Raw genomic sequence first — 13482 nt, forward strand, 5'->3', positions numbered from 1 at the left:
CCAGACTGGCCCTAGTCAAAAGATTCCAGAAGTGATTTCTTCAGGAACATGAAACTGATAGAAGATGCATATGATGGAGACAATTAGCAAAGACATAAATTAGTGATAAATAAATAAAACACTAGACCAAAGGAAAAGGCAATTGTATCTCCAAGGAAAATAAAATGTTAGGAAAGAAAAAACTAAGCACAGTTTATAACATGGCTCAATTGAGGATAGTGTTTACACAGCAAATTAATGTAAAGACCAAATACTGATCTAACCAAAATTATGAAATAACTATGAAGGGCTTGGGAAGGGTATAGATGTTGAGCGGGAGGGGATAAAAAAGAGCTAAATAATCATTTTCAATAGCAGAAGTCAACAGACCATGCCTACAAGTGAAAATCAGGCAGCAAAACAAGCATCCCATTTAGAGATGTGTATACAAGTACTGAGTAATCAGCTAAAAGTATTTACCTGTAGGAAGCAGGAAATGAGAGAATGGTATTTTTCATAATAAACTTTATAGAACTATTAGATTATTTAAGCTATATGTATGTATAACTTTGATAAACAAACTAAACATAAAGAAGGAAGGGAAGAGAGTATGGAATCTGCAACCAAACTATATGGGTTTATTTCTCGATATGCTCTTTATTAATTGCGTGACTTTGAGCAAGTTACTTAACCTCTCTGTACCCGAGTTTTCCTCATTTGTAGCATGAAGAAAAAATAACAATATCTACCTTATAGAGTTATTGTGAGGATTGAGTTAATATACATAAAGATCTTAAAAATAATACCTGGCACATAATAAGCATGGATTAACACTGACTTTAAAATATCTATCTCTGAACCTTGTCATCATCTGTAAAATAAGCTAGAATTCTAAGGATAGTGTAAAGATCTTATAAAAGTTTTCTTTTAAGGAAAGCTATCTTTTTGCATTATATTATTGTTTATAAACAAAGAGGTTAAATATGCTAAACTTTAACTATGTTTCATTATTTTAACAGTGAAAAGAATTTCTCATGTGAACTTCAACACCACCACTTGGAATAGTCTTTCTTAAAATGCCAGCAATACCCAACTGTGAGAATCAATATTGGAAAGAATGCCTTAAAATTTTAATCAAACATCTAAAGTCTAAGATTAAACAAATCAATTCTCTGCTCACATAAGACAATTTCCCTTTCTTTAATAATCAATTTAACAGCTTTTTCATAAAGAAGCCTGGAGTTTGCTTCAGATTTCCTAACACTACGGTTTCATAACAGAAGTCAAGAGATACATTTCAGTTGGTCATAACTCCTAGACTACACCAGTCTAAAGACAACTAGAGTAACATAAAGGCAACAAATTTTATTTTAAATAATTCTTAATGCCTTAGCGAAAATTAAATTTTAAAAATTCAGTAATCCACTAATAAAACTTTCTCTTTTCCTATGTTCCTTTCCTGTCCTTATGCATATGTCATAAAAGCCAACTTTAAAACCAAAACTTCCCTCTAATCAAACCGTTAAGTATGTCATTATCCTCACTCCTCCCTCCCACACACACTCAGAGAATTTTTTTCTTTAAGTGTGTTCATTCACTCTGCCAGATGTTAGAATAGAGGATTACCAAGACGAAAGAGAAACAGATCCTGTTCTCAAAGAGCTTAAAACAAAAAATAAAATGAATAAAACTATTTAAAATTTTTATTTAGTGTTCTATATCTTGCCTTTTTTATATTCCAAAAAAGAAACAGATGTCTTTGTAATAAAAGATAGAGGGCAATCCCTGACATAAGAACAGCACAAATAACATACTATAAGAAGTCAAGAGGAATAATGATTTTCAGCCACAAGACTATCATCTTCAAACAAAAGTGACAGATATCTAGGAAGGGCCTTAAAGAATACGTAGAATTCAAAAATGTAGAGAATAGGGAATGTAAAGTTGTATGATATCCGAGGCAGAAGGAAAAATTTGGGGAAAAGAATGGAATCAGGAAAGCAAGGAGCATACATGAGGAATAATAATTAGTTCATTTTGCGTTAAAAGGAAGAGAAGTTTGAAGACTAAGCCTCAGAGCACTCTAACATTTAGGAATCATGAAAAAGAGAAGGCTCCAGTAAAGAAAATCCAGTGAGTGTGTTCTTTTTATCAGGCCGCTCCCAAGCAGGAAGTCTGGCTGGAGAGTTGGTGTGTGTGGGTAGGCCTCACTTTTGCCTGAGTGCATAAAGAACAAGCAATCAGGATAGAGTCACCCTTAAATCTTAAACAAGGAGGGAAGAGGGCACCTACAACAGAAACTGCATTAACACTTGCCCAGACATTTCATTAAATTTCTTTAGAGAAGAACCCTCTGTTATTTTCCCTCATAATGTATAAAAGTGTATTTAAAATGCTTAGCACAACAAAGAAAGCACTCAATAAACGGCTGCCTATTACGAACACTCTAAAACTATCATCTTCCATACTAAGATGTTTCCCAGTTTCAGTGACAAAGACCCTATTATTTTATTTAAATAAACAGCTGAGAAGGTGATAGACTGAGTTTGAAATATTTAGAGAGAGTCTGAACCACAACGACAGCTGAAAGGTCTCAGAATTCAAAAACAATGCAAAATTTAGGGGGGGAAGTTAGAGTAAGGTACCAAGACAATTCAGTGGAGAAGGAATAGTCTTTTCAACAAATGGTGATGGGAAAACTGGATAGCCACACGCAAAAGAATGAAGTTAGATCCCTACCTCACACCATATATAAAACTAACTCAAAATGGACCACAGACCTAAATGTAAGAACTAAAACTACAAAACTCTTGAAAGGAAATATAACTGTTAATCTTTATGACCTTGGATTAGACAAAGCTTTCTTAGATATGACACCAAAAGCACAAGCAAAGAAAAAAATAGATAAACTGGACATCAAAACTAAAAACGTTTGTGCTGCAAATGATATCAGCAGGAAGGTAAAAACAACCAGAATGGGAGAAAATATTTGCAAACCATATATCTAAAAAGGAACTTGCATCCAGACTATAGAAAGAACTCTTACAACTCAATAATAAAAAGGCAACCCAACTTAAAAATGGGCAAAGGGGAGCTGTTGGCCTGGTGGCATAGCAGTTAAGTGCGCGCACTCCACTTCAGCGACCCGGGGTTTGAGGGTTCAGATCCTGGTCATGCACCAATGCACCACTTGTCAAGCCATACTGTGGCAGCATCCCGTATAAAGTAGAGGAAGATGGGCACGGATGTTAGCCCAGGGCCAATCTTCCTCAGCAAAAAGAGGAGGATTGGCATCAGATGTTAGCTCAGGGCTAATCTTCCTCACAAAAAAAAAGGGGGGGGGGAGGGGGCAGGCCCAGTGGTGTAGCGGTCAAGTTTTCATGCTCTGCTTCAGTAGCCCAGGGTTCACAGGTTCGGATCCCGGGCATGGACCAATGCACCACTCATCCAACCATCTGTGGCAACATCCCATGTACAAAATAGAGGAAAATGGGGATAGATGTTAGCTCAGAGCCAATCTTCCTCAGCAAAAAGAGGAGGATTGGCAACAGATGTTAGCTCAGAGCCAATCTTCCTCACCAAAAAAAAAAAAAAAATGGGCAAAGGATTTGAATAGATTTTTTTTTTTCTTGGTGAGGAAGATTCTCCCTGAGCTAACATCTGTGTCAATCGTCCTCTTTTTTGCTTGAGGAAGATTAGCCCTGAGCTAACATCTGTGCTGATCTTCCTCTATTTTGTATGTGGGTCACTGCCACAGCATGGCTGACAAGTGGTGTAGGTCCACGCATGGGATCCAAACCTGCGAACCCAGGACGCCCAAGCGGAGCACATTGAACTTAACCACTACACCACAGGGCTGGCCCCTGAATAGATTTTTTTCCAAAAAAGATATGCAAATAGCCAATAATCACATGAAAAGATGCTCAATATCATTTGTCATTAGGAAAATACAAATCAAAATCACAATGAGGGCCGGCCCCGTGGCTTGGCAGTTAAGTGCACGCTCTCCGCTACTGGCGGCCTGGGTTCAGATCCTGGGTGCGTACCAACGCACCGCTTCTCCGGCCATGCTGAGGCCGCGTCCCACATACAGCAACTAGAAGGATGTGCAACTATGACGTACAACTATCTACTGGGGCTTTGGGGGGAAAAAAAATCACAATGAGATACCACTTGACATACACCAGGATGACTAGAATCAAAAAGACAGACAATAACAAGAGTTAATGAGGATATGAAGAAATTGGAACCCTCATACATTGCTGATGGGAATGTAAAATGGTATAGACAATTTGGAAAACAGTCTAGCAGTTCTTCAAACAATTAAACATAGAGGTACCATTTGATGTAGTAATTCCACTCCTAGATATATGCCCGAGAGATATGAAAACACATATCCACACAAAAATTTGTACATGAATGTTCATAGCAGCATTATTCATAGTAGCCAAAAAGTGGAAACAACTCAAACATCCATCAACTGATAAAGGGATAAACAAAATGTGATACATCTATACAATGGAATATTATTCAGCCATAAAAAGGAATGCAGTACTGACACATGCTACAACATGGATGAATCTTGAAAGCATCATGCTAAGTGAAAAAAGCCAGTCACAAAAGACTATATATTTCAAGATTTCATTTATATGAAATGTCTAGAATAGGCAAATCTACAAACATAGAAAATAGATTAGTGGTTACCAGGGGCTGAGACGAGTGGTGATTGAGGAGTGACTGTTAACGGGTACTAGGTTTCACTTGGTTTGATGAATATGTTCTAAACTTAAATTATAGTGATGGATGTACAATCATGAATAAAAACCATTGAATTATACATTTTCAATAGGTGAATTTTATAGTACGTGATTTATACCTTAATAAAGATTTTTTTTTTTTTAAGGTTAGGTAATTTAAAGGAAAAAAAAAAGCTGGAGCAAGTTTCATAGCTAACTTTCTCCTAAAAAAGTCTCCTTATGGAACTCTTCTCTGGACGAAATCTTGGAGGACTTTGTATTTTGCAATAAGGAAGTTCATTCTAAAACAAGGCCTACAAAGAGACGATTCATTCTGAGAAAATACAAAGAGTATCCGAGAACAATCTCTGGAATGTTCTACAGTTCCTTAGCTACATAATCTTCCAAGCAAGGGTAGGCAGCAGCCAGTAGCAGTAATACTAAAAGTAATTGTTTTTATAAATTTAGGTAACAATTACTGAATCTTTATTATGTGTCAGATTTTACAAGTATGTTTCTTATTCAATCTTCATCAAAAAAACTTTATGCCACAGTAGAAGACTGGTTAAATAAATTATGGTACACTATACAAAAAACTATTATGTTGTCATTAAAAAATTATTTTCTGGATATGACACCAAAACCACAGGAGACAAAAAAAATAGATAAGTTGGACATCGCCAAAATTAAAAACTTTTTGTGCGTCAAAGTACGCTATCCTTTAAAAAAGGATACCATTCCTTGGACAAAAAAGCAACCCATGGATTGGGAGAAAATATTTGCAAATCACATATCTGTGACAAGGGATTGATTCCAGGATATATAAAGAACTCCTACAACTCAACAACAACAACAACCAGGTTAAAAAATGGGCAAAGGACTTGAATAGACATTTTTCCAAAGATATCCAAATGATCAGTAAGCATTTGAAAAGATGCTCAACATCACTAGTCACTAGGAAAATGTAAAACAAAACCACAGTAAGAAACCACTTCACACCCATTAGGATGGCTATTATGAAAAAACAGAAAATAAAAAGTGTTAGCAAGGATGTGGAGAAATTAGAACCCATGTGCTTTGCCGGTAGGAATGTAAAATGGTGCAGCTGCTGTAGAAAATGGCATAGTCATTAAAAAAATTAAACACAGAATTAGCATATGATCCAGCAATTCCACTTGTGGGTATGTACCCAAAAGAAGTGAAAGCAAACACTCAGATATTTGTACACCCACGGTCCCAAGTACACCTAATGACCCACATTAATAGCAACACTATTCTTAATAGCCAAAAAGTAGAAGCAACCCAAGGGTCCATTAACAGATGAATGGATAAACAAGGTGTGGTACCTGTACACACACAATGGATTATTATTCAGTCTTAAGAAGGAAGGAAATTTTGATACATGCTACAACATGGGTGAACCTTGAAGACATTAAGCTAAGTGGAATAAGCCAGTCACAAAAGGACAAATATTGTATAATTTCTCTTGCATGAGGTTCCTAGAGTAGTCGAATTCATAGCAACAGAAAGTAGAATGGTGGTTGCCAGTGGCTAGGAGAAGGGAAGAATGGGGAGTTAGTGTTTAATGTGTACAAAGTTTCAATTGGGGAACATGAAAAAGTTCTGGAGATGGATGATGGTGATGGTTGCACAACAATGTAAATGGACTTAATGCCACAGAACTGTACACTTAAAATGGTAAATTTTATGTTATGTATATTTTACCATCATAAAAAAATTATTTTATAACAATCACACTAAAATATATTAATGACAAGAAACAGCAGAATGTATATGAGGTAGGAGGAACTGGCAATCTTCCCCACTTAATTAGATAGCACACAGGAATCAAAACAATTCAATAGGTCTGGCACATTGAAAAAGAGCCCTTTCCTCCTGGGTAACAAAAGGAACAATGAGTGACAGCTAGTGATTCTTGAATTACACCATGCTTCAAGCAAGAGAGGCAAGATGTAAATGCTTGTCACCACAATAATAGTGGTGGTCTAGAGGGCTTCACATAAACTTTGCTCGCCTATAATTAAGGCTGCGAGTTATCTGAGAAAAATAAATGCTTTTCTTCTTGAGTTGCATTGCTTAACTAGAATGCAGGAAATGGAACCAGCTTGATCACCAGTCTCATAAGCATAGAGGCTGCACAGAATTGGGGCGCTCACTTTTACCTTCATTCATTGGGCTAGCACTCCTACCTCTCTGGAGCCTAATGATAACTTGGTAGAGAAGAAAATAACAGAGCAGAGGACAGCATCACTGCCTCTCCTGCAGAGGCGAGAGGCATTGTTCAATTGCACAAAACACAAGTAGGATTCAAGGAGAAATACCTCTCCTTGTAGAGAGCAGGGTGGGGATGCATGTCATCAGACTGAAAGATTTGAAGAAGGCTCTAAGATTTGGCATGTAGGCATGATCTGGCCCTGTCTTTCTCTCTGACCTCACCTCTTGCCACTCTTCCCTGTGATCACTCAGCTTGCCTTCTTGTTATTCCTCAACACATCAAGTTGGTCTCATTTGAGGGATCCTGCACCTCTTTCTGCCTGAATCATTCTTTCCTCAGCTGTTCTCATACACTGCCTTACCTCGTTCAGCTCTCTTCCCATGTCAGTTCCTCAAAGAGGCTTTCCTTGATGATCTTATCTAATACAGCCTCTCCCCTATCACTCTTTATTCCCTTACATTGTTTCATTTTTCTTCACAGACTAATCCCAATTTTACATAATTTGTTTACTGTCTATTTCCTATCACTAGAATGTACACTTGTAAGGCAGGGACGACATCCATCTTTCTCATCACAATATTACTAGTGCTTAGAACAAGGCCATACAAACAACAAATAAAATTGTTGAAGGAATATGAGCAGGGAAAGAGAGAAAGGAGAGTGCAATGGACAGGTGAGGTAGTATTCAAAAAGGCCATTCCTCCTCTCAAAGGACTAAGTTTGGAAGTGCCTCCCCTTAGAGTCTTAAGAACCTAACACCTGTTAGCTAGAATGTTGGCCTTTATTTTTCTTACACTCCAATATCCTTCTGAGAGTTGCCTGATCCTTCAGTAAAGAAGTTCCTTATCTATATTGCAGTTCAAAGGATTTGGTAAGGGGAAGGCTGACAGGGCAGAATGGGCAAGGAAAGAACATGGGTAATTTATCGCAATTGAGAGTTTTATATAACAAGAGCCTGGAAGGGGGCCTCCTCTAGGTGGTCTACAACTCAGAATTACCTTGGCTTGTCAGCAGCAGTGAAGAAATCCATAACCCTCAAAGTACAAAAATGACTCCAAGTGCTAAAGACAAGAATGAATTCCTTGACTCCAACCAAAATTAGCAAAGATTTCCTGTCGGAATTAGAAAATGGAAGGGCCCTGATACACTCAGGTTACATACATGAGTTCGATTTTGTAAAAAAGACATAGACAAAGAAAAAATATATGCAAATTATTAAAGTGCTATTAACATACATGAATGTATTTTTAAACATTTTAAACATTCAGACATTAACATATTTGGTTATCTTAAACCCACAAATGTTCCAAAAATCTACCAACAGCTTCAATGCATTTTGTGTTATTAATGTCTAAAAGGTGTATACTTTTCATTTGGACATTCTGGAAGGAAAAATAAAGACTAGGAAAATACACTAAATGTTAATAGTTATCTGGGGATGGTGAAATCAAGGAGGACCTCAGTGATCTTAATACTTAAATATTTTCCACATAATCACAAACAGAAAGTTATAAAAAAATAAATAAATAATTTAACATCAACAACTTTACTAAAGAAACATAATATAGCCACACTATACAAGGCTTTCCTTTGTTTTGAAAGGCAGAGGAATGAACTATAACATTGTTCTATTTATAACCTTTCCCCCAAAACCAAAAAATCACTGTCATTTTGAATATTTCATTTCCTCCTTTACAATTTAATTTTTAACAGGTTTTATCTTAATTTTTTAAAAGCAAGTGTTCAAGCATACTACCTACAAAAATTGTGATCATATTAGAATTTGAATTTTTCAATGATCCTTTGATATAAGGAATACCCTGAACTAAGATCTTTTGTGGCACATGTTCAGAACTACATATTATCAAGAACCATTCCGGATATTAACAACTTCAGAAGTAATCTAAAATTACAGAAGAGAAAAAATAGTATCTATTCAAAAGAAATAATGTGAGCTAATAAAGAGGGAATAGTGGACACTTGTTTGCCAACCCAACACCTACTCCTCTCTTCCACCTTTCCAATAGAATACCAATTTTATTCACGTTTCCACTCTCATCCTCAGCTCCAAGGGTGGATCCTGATTAGTGTAAGCTGTTATTGGTCTTGGTAGAACTACCCAGACTGAAGGAAAAGACATAGTCCAGGAACAGATCACTTTCTCCTTGTGAACTGAATTGATTACCACTGATTTCAAGGAGGAAATCAGCCTTTGGATATCAACTTTGTAAACAGCAAGGCAGAGAAAGAGAAAGAAACTGGATTTATGATGAAGTCATTGATTTGCTGAATCAAGTAATTCTGGAATCTGTCTACTATTCTGCATTTTCTATTATGTAACCTAACATAGGTTTTTTTAAGCAAATTTGAATCAGGCTATACTATATCAAATATATGTAGCCAAAAGCATCTTAAGTAATATGGAAGGAAATCTAATCATTTGGAATTATCTTCTTAACAAACAGTTCAAATGCTACGTGTTAACACCTTAATTAACAATTAGAATGGTTGACAATTATATCTTGATCATAAAAATAAGTTTATCCCATCTGCCACATTGTCTTAATAGTCACCAAAAAAAGATCAGTCAATATGGATGCATCTTTCTTAAAGATTTTTTAAAAAGGAAAAAAAAAAGTTATACATACTTATAAGTTATATTTTTCATGTAAACAAATTCAAAAAAAGGCAAAGACAATCTTAGAGTCCCTTCTAGGGCTTGCATGTGATTGAAAACAACTTAATAATCAGATACGGTTTATAAGAAAATTGAGGCAACTCATGTACATAACAGTTTGAAAACTTTCCTGTTTGCACTGTGTGTGCACATATAAACACACAATCTCTTTTATCTGTGGAAACAACTAAGATAATTCACATAAAAGAAAAACACTTTTACTTTATTAAAGTGATTCATCAAAGGATATGCCATGGTTCTTAACAACACAGGAATCATAACCCAAGGGGTTTTTTTTATTTGATTGTTATGTAAAAATATATCTGGTTTGTGAAATATAAGTCTCATTAGTCATTTATAGTAATACACAAATATTGCCAGGCAAATATTAAAAGACTAAAGTTTATTGTTGCCAAGTTGCTGTGGCTAAGCATTAATAAAAGAAACAATTAAACCAAGAAAAATATGTGAACTTCTGCAGTCATAGCTCAAGGATATGGAAGGCAAAAACAAAAGAGGACACATTCTAAGGCCACCCTTGAATTCTTAATGTCCAACTCTAGCAGAATGAACCAAAAACGTCAATTTAGCAAAACAGGTGTGTGACTTCCTATGTCTCACACACAACAGCAGTTTGGAAGCACAATCAAATCTAAAAATCTATTACAGCAGGCAGTGCAAATCTGCACTATTAAAGGGTAAAGATGAACATATAAATTGTTGTATCATGAGGGAAGATAAATGAGGAACGGAAATCCAATGCAGTAAAGGAAACTGGTTAGCAAGTGGTTAAACAGTTTTCAAACTGCTCAGTGTTACAACATTATTGTTGGACCCAAACCTCGGCATCCTATCAGGGTACGAACTGTTAATGCAGCCAGACTCCTAGATACTGCTTAGTAAATTAATCTCCAAACTGTCAATCTTATTAGATATATACTTCTCTTAACTTAAAACAGAAACAGTTGAAATAACAGCTATGCCACTATTACTTTTGTCCTAAAGGCATGGATTCTTAAAACCTCTAGTTAATGAAGGACTAAATTTTAAGAGTTGGAAGGAATATTAGGAAGCCACTTCTCATCCAAACTCCATCTCAAGCTAGGAGACTCTAATGAATGCATTTAGCAAAGCTTAATTGAGAGTTTTCTATATTCAAGACTCAATGTTGATTGCTGGGGGTGACACAAATATGTCTAAAACCTGATATCTTCCCTCAAGGAATCTGTACATCACCCCAAAGAATTATAGGCTGTGAAACAGAATACTGTACCATAAAAATAAAATCCTAAGAACCAAGAGGAGTTTTTCATCAAGATAAAAGGTTTTAGGGCATGCTTTAGTGATGTTTGAGATAAGCCTGGAACAGGGGGTCGAATCTGGACATTTGGCAATGGAAAGGAAGGACATTCCAGATAGTGAGAATAAAATAAACTCTGATGCCCTATACAAACAGACCTCATTTCCAACTACTCTCCCTTACTAGTCTGCTCTTGCCATGCCAGTTTTCTTGGTGTTCTTCAAACAGGGCAGGTTCCTCAAACAGACATTCCCTCCTCAGAGCCTTTGTATCTGCTGCTCCCTCTGCCTGGAATGATCTTCCCCCAGATATCTGCAAGCCTGGCTTTCTTACCTCCTTCAAGTCTTTGCTCAAATGTCACCTTCACAGTGAGAACTTACCTGACTATCCTATTTTAAATTGTCACCTTCACACTCTCCATCATCCTTCCCTTTTTATTAAATTCTCCACAGCACTTGTTACTATTGGGTATGGTATATATTCTACTTCTTATTAGCTTTGTCTATTCCCCTGCCAAAAGAGAAGTTACCTGTTTGTTCATTTTTAGATTTTAAACACTGCCTGCACATGGTAGACATGAAATCAGTTTTTGTTGACAAACTGACTGATGGAATAAATGAATGAAAAAGATTTCTTCCCTCAAATAGGTTATGATCTGGTGGAGGAAGCAAACAGATAAATAAATAATCTTAAATTATTCCTGAATGACAAAAACAAATACAGTTAGCAAAACCCAATTTATAAAAGACTAATACACAGAAACAGCTCCTGGCATCCCCACTTCTACACGTCCAGTGACCACCAGATTCTTCTTTTTACACCTCCCAGCTCCCTGTCCCCAGTAACACTGCCACTTATGCAAAGGCCAAAAATGACACTAGAGCTACCACTGCTGCCAAAACTGCCTCTTCCCACATTAACCTTCACTGTTACCTACTGAGTAAAAGACATTTCTGTTCCTACTGTTGGACAAGAAAAAGACGTATTCCTGGATTTCCAAATTAAATACATTTTTCTGTAGATAGTTATATTCTACACTACAGAAGTGGTTACAATGATATTATGGATTACACAAGAAACCTACTATTTTGAATACTGCTTAATTATTAAGTGCAATATGTAGATATGGAAAAACACATTTTTGAATTCTGTTTTACTACTGGAACATACCTTTTCTACACTGCAAGCGAATGGCACAGGCTTTTGTTAAGAGAAAGATTCCTTCCATACAGGCTAGGACTATATTTTAGGCAAATGGCTAACAATGTAGAGTTAAGGGCATTTTTTGCACTCAGAAGGATCAACTAGAATTCTATCCTGGATTTAAAAATGATGTAGAATTCATAAATAGAGCATTAGTATTTAAATTATACTATACTAAAACCAAACAGGAATAGTAGAAAATATTCTTTATCGCCAGCAAAAGCAAAACCACTTTTTCGAAAAGGAAATGAGGACTAAGCTCAAGATTTCTCACTTCAACTAACACCTTCACAGACTGCATTATCATTTTAGGCAAAGTGACATTTTCACATTTAATTTTTAATGGCAGGAATGATTTCCATCTGGGATTTATCTGCATAAAAGTGTTAGCCTTGGCAAAATTTCAACATTTAATTGAAAGGTCATTTCTGGCTCTAAGCAAAATGCCCCACTACTACACAATAGGTATATCTCTACATTAATCCTACCATTGAGAGCTCGATTTTATGTGTTTTACCCGGTGATGAATTTTGCCCTCAGATAGGCACATCTGTCTATAACCCTCTTTCAATCATTAATAAATTATTTATCTTTACTACCTTAAAACTTCCTGCATTTTCCAAGAATATTTACAGTACTAAAAGAGTTTTACAAATATTACTATTCTTCATAAGCAGAAGAACCACTACAAATTAGGGCAAATTCCCTGACGTAGAAAAATGCCAACCCAGCAGCTGAAATGAAAACTTTCAGGTATAGAACCACAGTTCTAATGGGTCAACTACAAATGTCGCCAGTTACGGCCGTTGTAAATAATTTACAGCCACTAGGGCAAAAGCCCGATAAAAATGTCAGGTCCTCACTTAGCTTTTTCTTTAATAAGGAGACACCTGCACGTCACACTTGGCAGTCGACCATCTATCGCAACACACAGGAGACACTACGGAGCGTGCAGTTATCAAAACGCAGGAAGCCAAAGTTCCTGCGCGATGGGAGGACTACGGTGAAAAACACTAGCCCATCCGTCCCTAGGAGAAGAGAAAGAAGTCCACGAGGAGAGGCTGGGAGTCAGGGAGGTGGGGCTGCGAGACCCGCGCGAGCGCGCTGTCCTCAGCGGCTCACAGAAGCCTCGGGCGGCAGGAAGGCAAGGGCGCCGGTGGGCTCGCGGGCACAGGTGGGCTGCAGCTGCCCGACCGGCCAGGACCCCGCACCGGGAAGTCTCCAGGGCCTCGCCCGTGCAGCTGGGAAACCACCCAGCCCACAGACAGGCGGAGGAGGCGCCCCGGCAGAGCCACGTCGGAGGATAGGAGCGCTGCGGGAGGTGGGCACCTTCCCACACCCACCGCGAGGC

At 37.2% G+C, this 13482-nt stretch overlaps 1 protein-coding gene across 1 annotated transcript in view; it reads right to left on the bottom strand.

The window, feature by feature from the left end:
* Nucleotides 1–13482, bottom strand: part of AP3S1 (adaptor related protein complex 3 subunit sigma 1) — a 63100-nt gene that overhangs the window by 49324 nt on the left and 294 nt on the right.

The sequence above is a fragment of the Ceratotherium simum genome, chromosome 4 (assembly GCF_057802395.1).
Source record: "Ceratotherium simum simum isolate JZ-2026a chromosome 4, ASM5780239v1, whole genome shotgun sequence".
Classification (NCBI taxonomy): Eukaryota; Metazoa; Chordata; class Mammalia; order Perissodactyla; family Rhinocerotidae; genus Ceratotherium; species Ceratotherium simum.